Genomic DNA, 18,104 nt, shown 5'->3' with positions numbered 1-18,104 from the left:
AATAATTTAAAGGATTTTTTACTGTTATTGTCATGTAAATATTTTGAATCACGTGCAAATACGAATATAATTTATTATTTAGGAAACTCTCTCCCCCTACCTTTCTGAATGCAACCCGTTGCCCAGCATTGAAACTTTAAGCATTGAAGAACAGCTACTTAAAATGTTAAAGAATACATACACCATTATTTAGGTTCAGAGAAAAATTATCTATCGTCGCGCACTACGATCATCTGTTTAAGGAAATTTTGAAAATACTTTCCTAATCACACGAGTAGGGCCGACCGAACTATGTACAGTAGACTGTTCCAGCGCGTCATCATTCAGTAGGGGAAACGAAGCCATATCGACGTTGCGGCATACGTTGGTGAAGTGCACGAGCCAAAACCAATAATGACATCACACCGTTCCTCACGAACCTGTTGGCGGGACGTTGGGACGAGAGGTTCAACTAGGATGCGCGCGCCTTTTTGAGGCTAGACTGCTACTGCCCAGTTGAGTTCAGCCGGAAATGGACCGGAATTCTGGCAGGTTCCAGTTTGTGTTCCGGCTCCGGTGACACAACCGATTCTAGTTAGAATCAGTTGTGTCACTGGAGCCGGAGTACGAGCTGCAACCGGCCGGAGCTCCGGTTCATGATGGTTTGATGATGGAGTTGTGTTAACTTTGCTCGGCAATAGAGTTAATCTCGGTTATTGCTGCGATAGTGGTAATAACGGAGTTAGCTCGTTGAGTATGGGGCTTGTTGACTCCTTCTGATAACTAACTAGATATCGGGTTCAATTCCTGATCAACCAAGGATGTTCTCGGATTGGAATATCCTTTTGATTGCCTTGTGTTAATGGTAGGAAATTTTCAATAAAGGGGTCTGATGTGGATGATATAACTCCACCGGACTCTGCACTGCCACTAGGCTCGTCACTTCTCACCTTCGCAGGTGGTAGTACCGATGTCTTGGTCAGGCGGGAGGAGTCTTACAGAGAATTATCGGAAATGGAAGCTATTGGCTTCAATTGCCGATTCTATCAAGTATCTTCCCGGAATGGAAATTTTCTTGATGGACCCTGGTTCTATTTTTATCATTTTTTTTGTTAACCATTTTTGTTAACGACCTATTGAGTCAATTTGTCAACAGTTTTTTTCGGCATTTAATTAGCAAGGGACTGGAAGGTGAAGTATATTTTTCAATATTTAGAGCCATAGTACTCAAGGGAGACTGCCGGTTCCGACAGCATGAAGTAACAAGTTACTTTACGCTTGTCCGGACATGCCGTAGACTCAGGTGATTCGCATTTCTAATGCCAAAAGACCCTGACTCATACGGTAGCAGATAAAAGGTTAAGTCGCCGGTGAGCTCTAAGCTTGCATATATGATCCTTCCACGCTTTTCTAAACTTTCTCCCTTCAACACCTTGCTCTCCCTTGAGTACTATGGCTCTAAATATTGAAAAATATACTTCACCTTCCAGTCCCTTGCTAATTAAATGCCGAAAAAACTGTTGACAAATGGACCCTGGTTGTTGGCGGAATATTCGAAATGTATCTGGTTACGTTCTTTTGAAGGAAAGGCTATGTCTGTAAATTGAACCAGTCCGTTTCTTTTTGTTAACTGGTTTTGTTATAAATCAAAATATTAATTATCTTCTAGATAAATCGTTCAGCTCACACCTTTGTGGGGGTATGAGGTGGGACCATCATCATCATTCATTTCCGGCTGAGCTTTGCTGGGTATCAAATTTTCATTAAAAGCAGGTTGTTGAAATGAAGTGTTACGAGAACAATAAATTGTCTCCCAAGTTTCTCAAATATGCAAGTATTTATGTATATTTGAATATTCGGGAACTCCGCGTACACACACGTACCAAACAGGACAATCATTGAAATTTGATTTTTATGGATGCGTTTTCTTGGGATTTTCATTTTTTTTACTGTTCTCGAAGCTGTTTGAGAGTTATGTTTAGTACTAAATAACCAATTTCGCCAATTTTATCTATCTATCATTTCAGAGAGCGAGGTGATTTCCAATTTCTGACTTTAGGCGCGGTCCCAGTAAGGTATTAAAGAACGTATGAAGTTTATTGCCTTACTGGGTGCAGTCGTCCATAAGAGCGAGTAAAGGCGCTATAACCTAGGCTCAATAGCCAAGGCAAGGTGTAAATACCTTTGTCGCATCCCAAAGGACCAAAGGAGTGACATTAACCTTTTTAGCCTAGTCACTTCCATCGATTTATCATAACGCCTTTACACTGAAACGGTCGGTACGGTTGTCCTCGTTTCTTCCTCCTTCAAGATTCAAAATGATTCGTTAGTTAGATTATTCATTAAATGAATAATTTAATTGCCGTATAATTTTGAAACATCTTTAAACCAAACTCTGCACAGTAGGCCTGGCCGTTTTAATATTTGCGACATATTACACATAATATGCTTCAAATATCAATATTGACAAGGAAAACACTAAAGAATATCTGCAGTGTTTTCCAGGATGCTTTTCAATACTGGCTGTGTAAGGGTTAGAATAGAATAGAATTGAATAGAATAGAATAGAAGCTAGCCATCGCCAGTTATTAACCGTCTTGACAAAGTCATTAGATGATCTTAAGATTAACAGACGATCTTGTGATGGATAATTGTCCAACGATACATCATCTTAAACTTCGGCAGGAAAATCGGATGGTTCAGCAGCATTTGCTTCCGTCCGTTACAAGGATCTGTATATTTCTGGTTTCTAGTCATTACACTGTTGATAGTTTTAAATCCAGGTACATATTGGATATTCGCAACAACACGACAAATCCAAAATACAGAAACACACAAGAAATAAAGATATTGCACTCATATGCACCATTTAATGATAATCAGGGTATTTTCATGAAAAAACTACAAGCGGCAACTACCTATGGGGTTGCACGAGCTGTAGACGTAGGACTATACTACTTAAGGTTGGACAAGGAATGCGCAAAATTTGCAAACAGTGCAAAAGCAGTTTTTTTTTCCACACCGTACGTCAGATCTTCATAAAAATCAATCAGCGTAAGTGGAATGTTGTTACAGTACTGCTGATTGATTTTTATGAAGATCTGACATACGATGTGGAAAAAACTGCTTTTTTCGTTTGCGAATTTTACCCTTTCTCTGTCCAACCTTAATGTAAAATATTTATTTTCTTAGTACATTGATAGTAATAATAAATCAAACATATTTCTTACTTATGGTTTAATCACAACCAATCAACATCGAATATTACATATTGAACCAAACCTTCTTGGTTATCAGGTCATTTCATTTGTAGTAGGTGATCGAATCCGATTAAACTTATTTAAGAAGATCTTAGATATGTGTGATTTCATGTATAGACCAAGCATTCTAGTTATGTTTTGCCATTATTGTAACTTTCCTAGAGTACGTATACAAATATGGAGAAGATCTTAATCATATATCGAAACTATAAATATACAAGAATCGAAAACAATTTTGTATATGGACAAGATGTGTTTTTGCAACGGTTTTTTCAAGTGGCAGTGTATTCATTCATAAATAGGCTTTGTAGTATGTACCTATTATACTACTATAGGCTGAGTGGAAATGAATCACGTGATGGGGAAATGAATCTATCAATTGATCGAACGTAAATAATAAGCTTTCGTTGTGCAATTTATTAGATCTATTATTAGATACGCATTCGCCTCAAACATTAGCACAAAGCAAAATGAATCAACGCTGATGATGATGGATAGAGCGAAAGAGACAACTAATACCACGATACTATGTTAACCGTGTTTGCAAATGGAGCTCGCATGTACAAACTATTTTGTGTACGAATAATTATACATAAAAGTATGCTGGAAACGAGCACAACACAAAAGATAGCATACGGACAAGCTCATTCACATTCACTGGGTAGCGTACCTCCACAGGCAGTGTAACGGACTTCTAAATCAGCAACACTGGCTGTGGAAAAACACGGCGCAGTGATCTGCTTCGCCTGCTGTTCAACAGGCAACTGAGCTGCTCTGGCGAAATCCGTCCGTTTAAATAGTCGATGATGACGTCATTCATAGAACCGTAGCGCGCTAGGTACACAAATCTGTCATGCTGGACTAGGGAAGCGCTATCTTCTGTGTATAAATGCGCGATATTTTGACTAGTTTGTTCATTATTTAAATTTTTAATGCCATTTTTTAAATCTTTGGGTTTATCTATTGGAATCTATTCTTAGAAGTATTTCGGGGCGATATGCGCAAAAAATTTGAAAATTTATCGTCAGATGGCTGAATTATATGCGTTTAAAATTGGACCACTTTTCGTTACATACCATTTTTGTAGAATTTGCAACGTGCACCCCTATATCGAAAACAAAGACGTAGTCCTACGTCAAAATATCGATATGATACCTTATTGAAAGTGTCTTATAATAGCTAACTGATTGGGCAGTAATTTTTGTCATTTTTTCCTCAATCCCTTTTTTCGACATTACACAAAACTATCGAAAAAATTCTACATCAGCAAAAAATCCCACCTGAGTTAGTTTCGATGTTCGTCACCTATTTTTTCTACATCATCGAGAAAAGCTATAGCTCAACTAAACCACTCCCCCGTTCCCTTTCTCCCATCGAATCAAAAAAAAAACACACCCATCGAAGACAAACCGCTGTTTGTCGGTGCTTTGCCCGATCCGACTGCTGAGAACTAGTGCAGCTGCAAAAATATAGAAAGCGCTATTTTATGCAATGTAGGTACCTGCTCCAGTTATTGCTGATGCTGGGTGCTGCTTCCACTTCGGTGCATAAATTGTCCGCTCTGTTTACGCTCCCGACCGATGTTTTACAAATAAACGATAATGCAATGTTCAAATATTTTCACAATCCTGGAGATATTTTTTCGCATAACCAACAACTCCCCTTCATCCCGTACCAAGGCCAGGAGAAAACATGAACTGTTCGGTGGAGTGAGTTGAAATGCATGTTCAGCTTTGGAGTGACGCATATGCTTGGGGTACCTTCTGCGTGGGCTACTACGATCTTCGCTTGAAAGTTTGTAGCTTGAAATCAAATTTATCATTGAATTAACTAATCAAAACAATCTTACCTTATTAGCTGCCTCCCCTGCGACAATCATCGTAGTGGAAGTGGCCTGCTGTCAAAAACCGCTACTTTTGTTTGCTGTTGCCGGGATTTTCCACCTCCCTAATTTTACCGGAAGGAAATCAAATTCCCGAAATTGTTTGCCTACACGCAAAGAATAAGCATCAGGACAAAAAAGTCACCTGGATGCCTACGCCTACTGCGTTGGGGAAGGAAAGTTCTCGGAGGCGGTAAGCATAGGTATTATGAAAGCTGGAACAAGTGGAGAAATGGGGCCATTAAATTTTGACGACAGCGGAAGTGAATAGGTTGGTACTACATACTTTAAACATCCACGCTAAATTCGTGGCAATTGAATTGGGTAATGGGATCCGGCGGGGGACAACAATGGCGATGGGAAAAGGAATGGAAGTTTGCTCGTGGAATGTTGTGTTCTCTGTCATAATATGAATTGAATGAGTCCTGGAGGTATTTGTGCTTGTTTGATTGTTTTGTTTGGAGGGAAACGCTTTTGGCAATTTTGAACAAGTGAGTAATTATTTACACGTTTTGCCTTTCTCATATAGAAAGGTTATGCAATCACTCTGAAAAACGTCAACCTAATCCCGGCCCGGAGGGCCGGGTGTCATATCCCATTCGACTCAGTTCGTCGAGATCGGAAAAAGTCTGTATGTGTGTGTGTATGTATGTATGTGTGTGTGTATGTGTGTGTGTGTGTATGTATGTGCGTATGTGTCAAATAATGTCACTCATTTTTCTCAGAGATGGCTGGACCGATTTGCCCAAACTTAGTCTCAAATGAAAGGTGCAACCTTCCCATCGGCTGCTATTGAATTTTGGATCGATCGGAATTCTGGTTCCGGAATTACGGGTTTCAGAGTACGGCCACACAGAAATTTCTCATATAAACTATAGGAAAAATTAAAAATAGAATTTTTATTTTTGATGCTAAATGTGTTCAAGGTGCATGAAACGTCGAGATTTGATGCAAACTCGAAAAAAAAATTTGACTACGATTCACTTTTTTGGATTTTGGCACATTTTTGCCTTTCTCATATAGAAAGGTTATGCAATCACTCTGAAAAACGTCAACCTAATCCCGGCCCGGAGGGCCGGGTGTCATATCCCATTCGACTCAGTTCGTCGAGATCGGAAAAAGTCTGTATGTGTGTGTGTATGTGTGTGTGTGTGTATGTATGTGCGTATGTGTCAAATAATGTCACTCATTTTTCTCAGAGATGGCTGGACCGATTTGCCCAAACTTAGTCTCAAATGAAAGGTGCAACCTTCCCATCGGCTGCTATTGAATTTTGGATCGATCGGAATTCTGGTTCCGGAATTACGGGTTTCAGAGTACGGCCACACAGAAATTTCTCATATAAACTATAGGAAAAATTAAAAATAGAATTTTTATTTTTGATGCTAAATGTGTTCAAGGTGCATGAAACGTCGAGATTTGATGCAAACTCGAAAAAAAAATTTGACTACGATTCACTTTTTTGGATTTTGGCACATTTTTGCCTTTCTCATATAGAAAGGTTATGCAATCACTCTGAAAAACGTCAACCTAATCCCGGCCAAATTTTTTTTTTCGACTCGTTTAGGGTTTCTGGATTTTAACAGAGGCGTAGTTGATGGTTTACGGAGAGGGGTTACACTCCCCCTCTACTGTTCACTCCCCTCCTTTAAAAATCTCCTTAAATCACCCCTCAGACCACCACCTCATACCCCTCCCTTTCTAACCCATCATCTTTAAACCGCAACTATATTACAAAGCATACCAATTTAAGCTGGGGAGTCGTTCGTTCATGGGACTTTCGCCCTCCTCACATACCTATCGCCGCATGACAAAATGAGTTAGCAAGCAGATAACATTGATCTAATGCTGATTAGGCTAATGGAGTATGATATTTTTTTGTTTCAAGTGTTTCACCGTCGACACGTAGCTCATCAAGTTCGTGGCTGGCATGCCATTGTGTATAAGTGCAAAGTGTACTAAGAATGTAATGGACATTTCCACAATTATGTTGAACATAAAAAGCCTCCGTGCCATAGTTTAGAGAAATGAGAAAGGCACAATTGCACCGCTAGGTGGATTAAAACAGGTTTTTTTTTTGTATCTACCGTTGCTTCCCATGTGAATATTACAACTAAACACATAATAATGATACTAATTAAGGGTTTAACAATTTTTTTAACGAAGGTTATATACGGGTAGTATAATAGTCCATCAGTGAGAATTTTCTGAAAACTCAAGTTTTCTCCTGTTTCTCTACTGACAGTCCTTATTCGATCATGGTTATAAGATAGATCTATCACATGAGTAGGTGATCTTCGAATATCGAATTCAACATTCAATTTGTAATAAATTTTAGTGATGATTAATTCGGGTGCAAAAGCTGAAAAAAGTAGATACGCTCTTCTCTCAGCATCTTTTCTCGTAAATAACAATTTTCTACGTATTTCCACACAATTTACGCAGCAAACGGCGAGTCGTCCAATTTGTACCCTTCACTCTATATAGAAACTACAAAAAGTTGTATACAATCACTCTACGTCGCTAACCTCCAACGACCAACTCGTCGTCTAGCCGATAATCCACAGAAATTCCACCGATAAATTTCTTTCACCGCAACTAATGAGCTTACCCGTTTATTGAAATTCCATCGCCTAATCTTTTAAGACCTTTCTGTGGCATAACTTTGCCATTGTTTGTCATTCAGCAAATTTCCCCCCTGCCGGCGAGGCGTCGCTTTTTCTTGCGCACACAAGAGCCCCGCTGAAAATTCGGGACGAATGTGACAAAACGACCTACGGCGGTAAGATTCCCAAGCTACCCGCCTCGCAAGTTTCTTCTTGTTGTTTTTGCTCCTCATCATCGGTCCGGAATTTTTCCCAATCGCAGCAGGCCGGAATTTTGTGAGATGTTCGACGAACTTGCTGGCTTCCTTCGTCTCGTTTTTCCCCACCTCCTTCTAATCCTTATTAATTACTGGCACGGGATGTTTGCGTCTTCGGATTTCGGCGAACGAGTGGGAAGAAGGGAAGTTTGGTCAATGTCGGCCAGTGACAGAATATGCAGGGATTTGCGGATTTGGTGGTCAATTAATTTGGGCCGCTCGGGATTGGAGGGGACTTTGCAACCAATTCGTACCGAAACTGGTGCGAAATGATTCCATTTGAGGGTTAACTGTTGATACAAGAAATGATTGGTGATTTACGAGTTCATCGAAGCTAGAGAAAAAAAAATCCAGCAGTTGAGTAGTCGACATCGACTGTTGAATTGTTGAGATAAAGATCAAACAATTACGCCTACTACGGTGACACGCAGTGCGGAGAGAAAGAACTGCCTTTCTTCTGATTTTTTTTGAACGGCAGTTCATATTTCAATGCCTACTTTGATTTAAAAATAAATGTTTGTGGGTTTAATTATTATCGTTTAGGGGAAAAACGGATGCGTTAAGTAAGCTCTAATAGCCTAGACTCAATTTAAACCCAAATGTGTGAATTCACACTAAATTTTAAACCACTTAACATGGGTAAACTAGATTAATAAGAAATTAAGGCCAATTGACATATAAAACAAGTTAGATTCTAATTTATTTCTCCACAGTGCTATGCAAGAGGCGCCATTAGTTTGCCTAGCTATGGGTCTGCGATGGGAAACGAAATTTTGGAGCACTGTACACTCAACCACTAATAATATTGTACTCCCGCGTGGTCGGAAAATAATGTCTGATAAATTAAACAAACAGATGATGCCAACAGCAGGACACAAAGCAGTCTCTCTTTCGCCCTAACAAAAGCGCGAATGGATCGAACGGGGCAAACTAAGCTGGGCGAATCATCGGAGCAGATCGCGACAAATATCATGGCATACTTTATGACGGTTTTGAAATTTTCAATGTTCACTCATGGCATTTCAAAAGTAAAAATAAGCCTTTAGGTACTGAGTTATAACAGTTTCGAACGATTATTTATCAACATAAATACTATATTTTGATATGTTGGTGTTGAAAATTATATGACTATCAAATTTCATGAATAGAATAATCCTTAATTCAAATACCCGCACGATAATTTTAAGATGCTAAATGAAACAGAACCAACAGAACAACATTTTAGCACAATTGTTCAGATAGTAAGTCGACCTGCTTTTCTAACAAAAAAAACTACCCCTACAAATAACAAAGGTCACGACGGCGAACGCAAATCGTGGGCAAATTGTGTAGATGCTGCTGCTGCTGCTGCCGATGCTGTGGGGAAAGCTTATTTCAATGGGGACCACTGCAGACAAAAGAAAATCGGCCGGCTTCACGAAAAGTATGGCGAGCACAGAGAATTAGCATGGTTTAAAATATGCAAGCAGTCTTCGTCGGTGGAAAGCCATGCCTGAACTGAAGTCCTCTCGCGTCGGATAAGCCTTCGAGATAAAAGGATTTGATCGTAATTCTAGGAAAGTTTTCCAATTTGGAGCACAATAACGCTGCGAACAATCATTTACTCTACGTTAGCGAGCGTCAATGGAGATTAAACAAATTTTGTTGTTTGCCAACTTTTGAACGGGAAACTTGATAAAAGCTGGTATAATTGTAGTATTATTTAATGTCCAGGCATAACGATAATGGTTTGATATTTTGGGAGACTAATTTCAATCGTCATAGAGTAATCAAGCGACAACAATTTTTCTTATCTAATGTAACGAAGGAGTAGTTTACATATTTGGGCACGAATTCCACATTATTTTCACCACCAAACTAGCAAGGCACCACGCTGTTTGAAAGCTCACCCTTGAGAAAAAAAACAAAACTCGCTTGCTAAGTTTGTCCATCCAAGCAAGCAGCTGCAGCTTCCGCTTCGTTGAGCGCTCTTCCAGACTGCTTTGACAAGGGCTGTCGAAGGAATTTTCACCAACTCCGGTATGATTTTCTAATATACATGCAAATGACGACTGGATGCCAGTAAATAAAAAGGAAGCTAGTGGCAGCAGGCGCCAACGTGAATATTGTAACATTATTATGGCTGTTGTCACTATACCCACGATATTTGGGTGTCTGGGTTGGTGGGTATCAAGGTGTCTTACCAAACTAGCTGTCACTCAACTTGGAAGGAACGTGAATCATTTTAATAGATCGATATCTATTCCTACATGCAGGCCCGCCGAGAGGTGGGGTGAGACGAAGTGTTTCCCCTTGCGGCGGGAGTTCTAGAAGAGGGCCCAGATTTTGAACAGAAACTGTTATTCCGACAAATACATATTATTTCGACAGGTTAGATAAAAAAATAGAATTTTAATATCTTGTCTCTCTGAAAATTTTAAATTTACGCAATTTACAAAAGAAATTTTGTACTGATGAATTTGTACATTGAAATTTACAATTCTGCGCAAAAATGTTTACGTTCAAAAGTGAAAAATAATTGAAACATATTTCTGTTTTTTTTTAATATAGTGCTTTAATTAGATTGTGAACTAATAGTATTTAAAGTATAATAAAAAAAATTCAAGCTCCGATAAATGTGTACTCTTCTATTTTTTGTTCTTTGAAGTTATTAGCTTAAATTTCCTTTTCACAACTTTCATTTGGCTCAATATATTAGTGTATTATTTGATATTTTTCGCAGTGGCAATTTTATATAATTTGTTTTGTTTTCATTACACTTATTTTACTGCTTCATATTTCAATATTCCAGATTTTGTTTCCATTTGCCCATTTGGTTAATTTATTCCGATTATACCCATTTATATTTTCTATTTTTCTTCATATTCTTTATTTTACATGCATACAAATTTTCTTATTTGTATGTTTGTTATTTTTATCTTATTATTTTACTCTGTTGGAATCGTTTTGGTAATTAATTTCTGATTTTTTCTTCGTTTTGTGTGTTGTTTTTTTTATTTCATTTCAAGTACTTTTACAACAATTCTTTCAAATTTTCTTAAATTAAGCCGTGTTGTATCCGGATAGCAGAAGTCTCTCGAAGTATTTGAGCATAGATAGACCCACTTCTACCATGTCGTAAGAGGCGACTAACAACAGACGGCGTCCCTGAGATGAGGTATCTCATCGTGTCGAAGGCCGAGGTTGGCTAAAGGGACGTTACCGATTTATTAAAATAAATGCTGCTCATAGTCGGCTATCCGGAGATTTAGTTGCTTATTAGGCCAATTGAATAAATAGACAAATAATAAATTTCCCAAATTCTCGGCAGTCGACTACCCTATGTGCACACTTACTAACTATGATACATACTATGATAACGATATGGACACACTTACTAAAAACTCTCCTCTTCCCGTGATACTTGTGTAGATGTAGAGGATATCTCGGTCTCTAGCAGCGACGTGTATCGGACTAACATTCCATCCTTTCCCAGAAGATCTGTATTCAAACGTGGCCGGCGTCGGTATTGATCAGCATGCAGAGATCAATGACGAATTTTGCGCCAACTCGAACAAATGTTGGCAGCAAATGTTGTAGGAGTGATTTTCACAAAATTTGTCAAATTTTTTATTAAAAATATTGAAAATATATCCTACACTGAAAAAAGTCCATCTTAAAAATTTAAAATCGATTTGCTAAAAAATCACATCTTTCATTTGGAAATTTTGTTCCAAGATAAGTAATTATGTTCCCTACCTACCGTCAAAATTTCAAGTTGTGCACTTTCAAGGAAAAAAAAGTTATTTGGAAAGAACTTTGCCTTGTCCAAACTGATTTTTTTCAGTGTATTTTTATCGAAAGCTAAACAAATGAAAGACATAATCATCTCAGAATCCAATTTTCCAACTGTTAGTTGACTGATACATGCAAAAAGTATCAGTAACGAATTTGGTGTAGCATCTCGGACTAGACTGGAACGGAGAACACTTTGCGCACGACCAGACAACATATTTAATATCGCGATAACCGCCACCACAGTCACAGAGACCGCTCTCCACGACCCCAATACGCTGAAGATTGGCATTCTATGTATAATGATTGTACATGACCCGAGATATTACCCGAATATAGTCATGACCCTCATCCATTCCCTTGGACCAAGGTTTATTGATGGGATTCCTGAACTTCCATCGCTCCACGAAATTTTCCAATTTTAGAGCGTCCTCTGAGAAGAAATTTTTAAAAACTCGTTGAAGCTACGCGATATTTCATAAATATTACCTTCTAGTGCCTAAATGTTCACCTTATCATTATCATTCTAATCCAAGTGTCTGCCTTCTCATTACCCGGAATGAAGCACTGCGAAAGAACTCAAACTAAGGTAATCCGCTATGATTTTTCAGATAAAGTGCTCAAAAACTCCCATGTTTTCTCCAGGAAATAAAAATAGTGCTTTCCATGCTCCATCAAACGAAGAGCCTCCTGTTACTGTACAGATGTGGGCATGATAGGTAAATATAAAACCATCAGTTTTGTGGGGAGAGTGTTGGCAGCACAGCCTCTTTTATGATTGCACTCATCACTACTGTCATCATATGACGAACGTTCCGTCTATTCCAATCACAGGATGAATCGAATACACAACGTAGGCCCTAGCCACCAGACGAAACATTGTTTCTCTGATCATCCGTCGACGAACCGGTGCCAATAGTCGCATTTTTTCAGTTTTCATCAAATTTTCATTTGCATTACAAGCGTCGCGGAAAAAATTCGGACGATCCGACGTTCAAAAGTTCCTTTCGCGTTCAATTCTAAGCAATCTCTGCCCACCACGAATTAGGAGACTGTTCACGGTTGTTCGCACCGGGTACTCGCTTCGTCTGACCTTTAACCGTAGTGCAAATGCATTGTGTAAAACCTGGGAGAAAGTGTAGGGACTGAAATATAGGGATACTTGGGGTTTTTTAAGTCCCATATGGAAATTCCTGCTAGTTTCTAAGATAACCGAAACCAGGAACCACTTATTTCGGTTGTCTAACAGTACCTTTCAAGGGACACTCTCCGGTCTTTACGAGGAAGCTTTGAAGAGAAAATTTATTTTCCTCTTTCGGGAATTTATAGGCACATTAGAAGATGGAATGGTCAGACTTTCGCTTTTTAGTGTACAATGAAACGTAGAAATTAGTCGTTGTTGGTGGCGTAGCACTCTCGCATTTTTTATCGGAGCGTTCCTTAAAAGAGACTACACCATCAATCTCTACTTCCCAGGTGGGTACATGGGACAAGATAACTCTTCGTACACGGCCAAGTGGTATTTACTTAAATCTTGCATAGATCGATAATGTTAAATAGCTTATCTTTGCCCTCATTCAAGTTTGTTATGCATATACACCCATGTTTTTTCACGCGGTTTTTACGAGATTTTTTACGCGGATTTTCCAATAAACGCGGTTTTTTACGCGGATTTTCCAATTAACACGGTTTTTGCAAAAATATTCTAAGTCCTTTTGAATGCAAAAGACTTAGAAGTTTTTCGGAAAAATGGAAGAGACGGGTCTGGAAAATTCCTTATGGCCCGCACCCCAACAATATGGGTATTTTCGGAATGGTCTTGAAGAGTAGATTCCAGAAATTGATTTTGGACGCCATTTTGAAATCAAAGATGGCGACATCCGGTTTAGCGGAAATTCCCTACAACCCATGCAATATGGGTATGTTCGGAATGGTCTTGACGAGTAGTAGACAAAGATCGATGTTTGACGCCATTTTGAATTCCAAGATGGCGACTTCCGGGTTAGCCACATTCACTATAACCCAGTCAATATGAGTGTTTTTGGAATGACGAGTAGTAGACAAAAATTGATTTTTGACGCCATTTTTAAATCCAAGATGGCGATTTCCGATTTCGCGAAATTCGCTATAACCCAATCAATATTGGTATTTTTGGAAGTTGAAGTTGTAGTACAAATAGTTTTAATTAAACAGTTGAATTTACTTAAATTTAAGCGATATGTTTAATTTGAATAAATTCAAACCCCCAACTCACACCACATACGTCTCTTTCTTCTCTCTTTTTTCCATTCTCACCGCACTTTCCTGGATGAACACATAAAAATATTTTGCATTTTGCTGGTTTATGATTAGATCTTATATTTGAGGGTGATTTAGATGATTGCCCAAATTTTTCATGCGAGAATTTCGGTAAACCGTAAGTCGCCATCTTGTATTGCGCAATGGAGTCAAAAATCAATTTCTGGAACCTTCTCTTTAAGACCATTCCGAAAATACCCATATTGTTGGGGTGTGGGCCATAAGGAATCTTCCAGACCCGTCTCTTCCATCTTTCCGAAAATCTTAAGTCTTTTGTATTCAAAAGGACTTAGAATATTTTTTGCAAAAACCGTGTTAATTGCGAAATCCGCGCAAAAAAAACGTCCAAAAATATTCTAAGTCCTTTGCTGAGAGTTTTTTTGAGCGGATTTTCGAATTAATGCGTTTTTTTTACGCGGATTTTCCAATTAACGATCAGCACCAACGCTACAAAAGGAGAACCTCTAGCAAGCTTAAGTTCAGTCTGATTTCCACCTCTAACCTGTAAACATCCTCAGAAAATACACTGTTGGTAGTATAAGCGGTCTAGTCTGCACTACACCGCCAACCAGCCAGGTGTGAGCATCGCCGAAAGGGTCCTTTTCAGGACCATAAGAATTAAATTATATTTTTTCTACGGCGATTGCTCATTACCATTCAGGACGAAACGTCTCTAGCGCTGCTGACAGTGATGCAACACAAATTATCTGCAGTATATCAGGAGTACAATAGATATCACAGCAAGGTGATGGCGCTCATCCCGGGCGAGACTATGTACCGGAAAGGAGAAATTTACCAGGATTTCGAAGACCTTTTTACCGAGCAGCCTCAGCAGCGGGTTCAAGACCACAAGTCATCATCCAACAGTAGCCTCTGAAAGCGCCAATTCCTACGTTTGACGGCTGTTCCCCCAGCTGGCCAAAATTCAAGGCCATCTTTTTGGATCTGATGGACTGATCGATCTGAAGCCATGAGACTGTATCATCTCGACAAGGCCCTCGTCGGTCAAGCAGCCGGAATACTAGACGCCAAGGCGCTTAGCGGTAGATATCAACAAGCCTGGGCCATTTTCACCGAGCGATTCGAAAATACGAAGTCTGCTATCGCTCAAGATGACGTCCGAATCTCACAGGGAGCTGCGATAACTGGTGAACGAGGTTACCCACCATGTAGAGACTACGCTCCTTAAGCAAGAGATGACCGGCATGTCGGAGCACATTACCGTATTCTTGGTGGTGAATGCTCTCGACAAGTCGATACGAAAGGTTTGGGAGTCCACACAACGAAAGGGGTAGCTTCCAAGTTACGAGCAAACCATCAAGTTCCTGACATCCAAAGCCCAATTCTGGAGAACTGTGAAGCCGCTTACCAGATACAAGTTCCAGTAGCGAATAATCCCAAACCAACAGCCTTATGGCCGAAACTATCTCAGAAATGTCATGCAGCAAATGCAATGAAAACCGAACCAGCTTGTGACTCTTACGGCGGTTCCCACCGCAACTTCTACTATTCTACCTTCATCTCTTTGTCCACATCCCAGAAGAGAGAGAAGGTGCGAATCGCTGGGCTTTGTTACAACTTCCTACGTAAAGGACACCTCATGTTACATGAAGATGTGGCGCCAGTTTCAGAGCGTCCAACCCAAAGCATCGGTGGTAACCAAAACGCCTAAACCGCATCCACCATTCATCGAAGAACCGAAAGCACCCACTACGACCAAGTGTCTACATCCTGCTCCAGTTATTTCGCCACCAGCGCGAAAACCGTACTGCAGCTCAGCGCAGTGGTAGATACCATTGACAAACACGACCAACCTCATCCCTGTCGGATTCTCCTCGATAGCGGCTCCCAAGTCAACTTTATTACGAAGGACATGGCCAACCGTTTGGGTGTCAAGAAGCAGCGATTCCCATTACCGGAATCAACGAGTATCGAGCCAAGCTCGTGACAAGGTGATAGTCAAATTTCGATCCAGAATGTCTACATTCTTTTGCAATTTCTTACTTCTTACTCTTCTTACTTTTGGATCTTTAGAACACTTTTGCTGCTATTGTCACCTGCTCGATCAGGACTTTCTTCATCGTACTCTGCACTTTCCACTGGAGATCGCGCGCGTTAAACTGGATTGTAGGGAACTGAGATATCGCGAAATAAAATAAATCGGAATCAATTTTTCTGCGACCGACACGAGTGGTTACGTTTTAAAATTTGCTTATTGTATGTTGTTTCTGTACATTTGTCTATGTGTGTTTATGCTGCGGCTGTTTGACAGCTATGTTATGGTTTGCAGAATCCATTTCTGCTTAGGGTTTGCACAGTGGGCTGATTGTGCGAATCGTATGGTTAGAATTTTTCATTGCATTTTGTTAAACATAAAATTTCATTTTCATTTCAGGTCAAGTTGTGGATTAAAGGTGAGTGTTGAACATTCCGGCCGCCAAACTACACCAATAACAAAAATAGTAACATGAACATCAATAACAACAACAACAATAACAACAACAGCACCACCAATGCAAACAATGGCAATAGCAATAACAGTCAGAATATTAACAATAACCAAAATAATCAGAATTTCAACATTAACGACTAAATCACAAAATTGCCTTCGGACAAGTACCTACTGGCCGCAGCACGTATTAAATTTTCTGGACCTCCAAATAAAAATATTACTTCAACATTTATAAATTTTCATAAAGGAGACACAATTAACCTTTATAGAATTGAAAGGACACCTACCGTTGGCGTAAATAATATAAACATATTGCCAACCATATATCAACATTCGAACATAGACAGTCAATTTGAACTGGACCCCATGCGCCCTCCCATCGTACGCCTCACGTCACAATCAACGAATGGCGGTGGTCGCTTCTTAAAGGCCAGACTTCGCGAACTAAAAATAATGAATATTGTACGCCTATACCTGGCATATTTGAAGGACCAACAACCATCTATTTGCGTGGAAGGAATGACGCCAATCAGCATCAAAATGACGCTCGCATCCGAAGGACTACCGACCGCACCCGACCATCTCCTGCGCATTTTGATCGAAGTCTATCAGGAATATGGGCTGAACCCAGACGAAGCAGCGGCAGACCATGACTCTTATGGAAAATTTTTGTCAAGCGAAAGAACTCGCCGCCTTCAACAACTTCGCCAAGCTACCTTGTTAACCCGATGGATTCAACGTTATCGTTTTAACGTGATACCGTTGAATCGATATTTTTTCCGTTAAATTCAATGGCGTTGATTTTTACGTTGATTTCATCGTTCATCGTCAACGCACAGCGATGAATGTAACGTTAACGTTATCGGAAATATTGCGTTGATTTCTCTTTTAATCCTCCGGAAGTCGCGAAAAAGACTCGCTGAACGGGCAGGCGCTGTTGCTCTAAAAGGATTTAGCTAACGCTAACAAATTTCAGAACGTTCTGCACTTAGTGCACTAGCGCGAGTAACGGACGATTAGAAATAGTACACTTTTTCTAGGACATAATCTATCTATCTATCTATATCTATATAAAAGTTTGTTTTATGATTTATGAACTCCCAAACGGCTTAATCGATTGCCGTAAAAATTTATGCATAGTATGAATTTGTTATGGAGAGTGTTTGTGTACTCTTGATTGGAGATTATCTGCCCGTCAGATGGCGCTTCGGAACAAATTGTTTTTCTCCTATTTCGTTGAAAGTTGCAGTAACGTGCGATGGGTATTAGCTAGTATTCTATAAAACATGCAATACATACACTCCAAAAAGTTGTTACTACAAGCTCATAGTATAGTCAAGTAAAACCAGAGTTAGAGAAATTTAAAAATTGACGAATTGGAACTCGAACAAATGTTGGAGGCACCCCCTCAGATTTGAATGAAATTACATGAGAACTTTGTCACAAAAAGCCACTTTGCATACTTCGTTTTTCCAAAAATGATCTAGACTCTCTTTTGGAAAGGATCAAACTGTTTTTACCATTTTTCTTCATTGTCTACAAGTATGATTTGCCTACAAAAAATGTTGTAGGAGTGATTTTCACAAAATTAGCCAA

Source organism: Topomyia yanbarensis, chromosome 2, assembly GCF_030247195.1.
Source record: "Topomyia yanbarensis strain Yona2022 chromosome 2, ASM3024719v1, whole genome shotgun sequence".
NCBI lineage: Eukaryota > Metazoa > Arthropoda > Insecta > Diptera > Culicidae > Topomyia > Topomyia yanbarensis.
The sequence above is the reverse complement of the archived record's forward strand: the minus strand, read 5'-3'. Positions refer to the sequence as shown.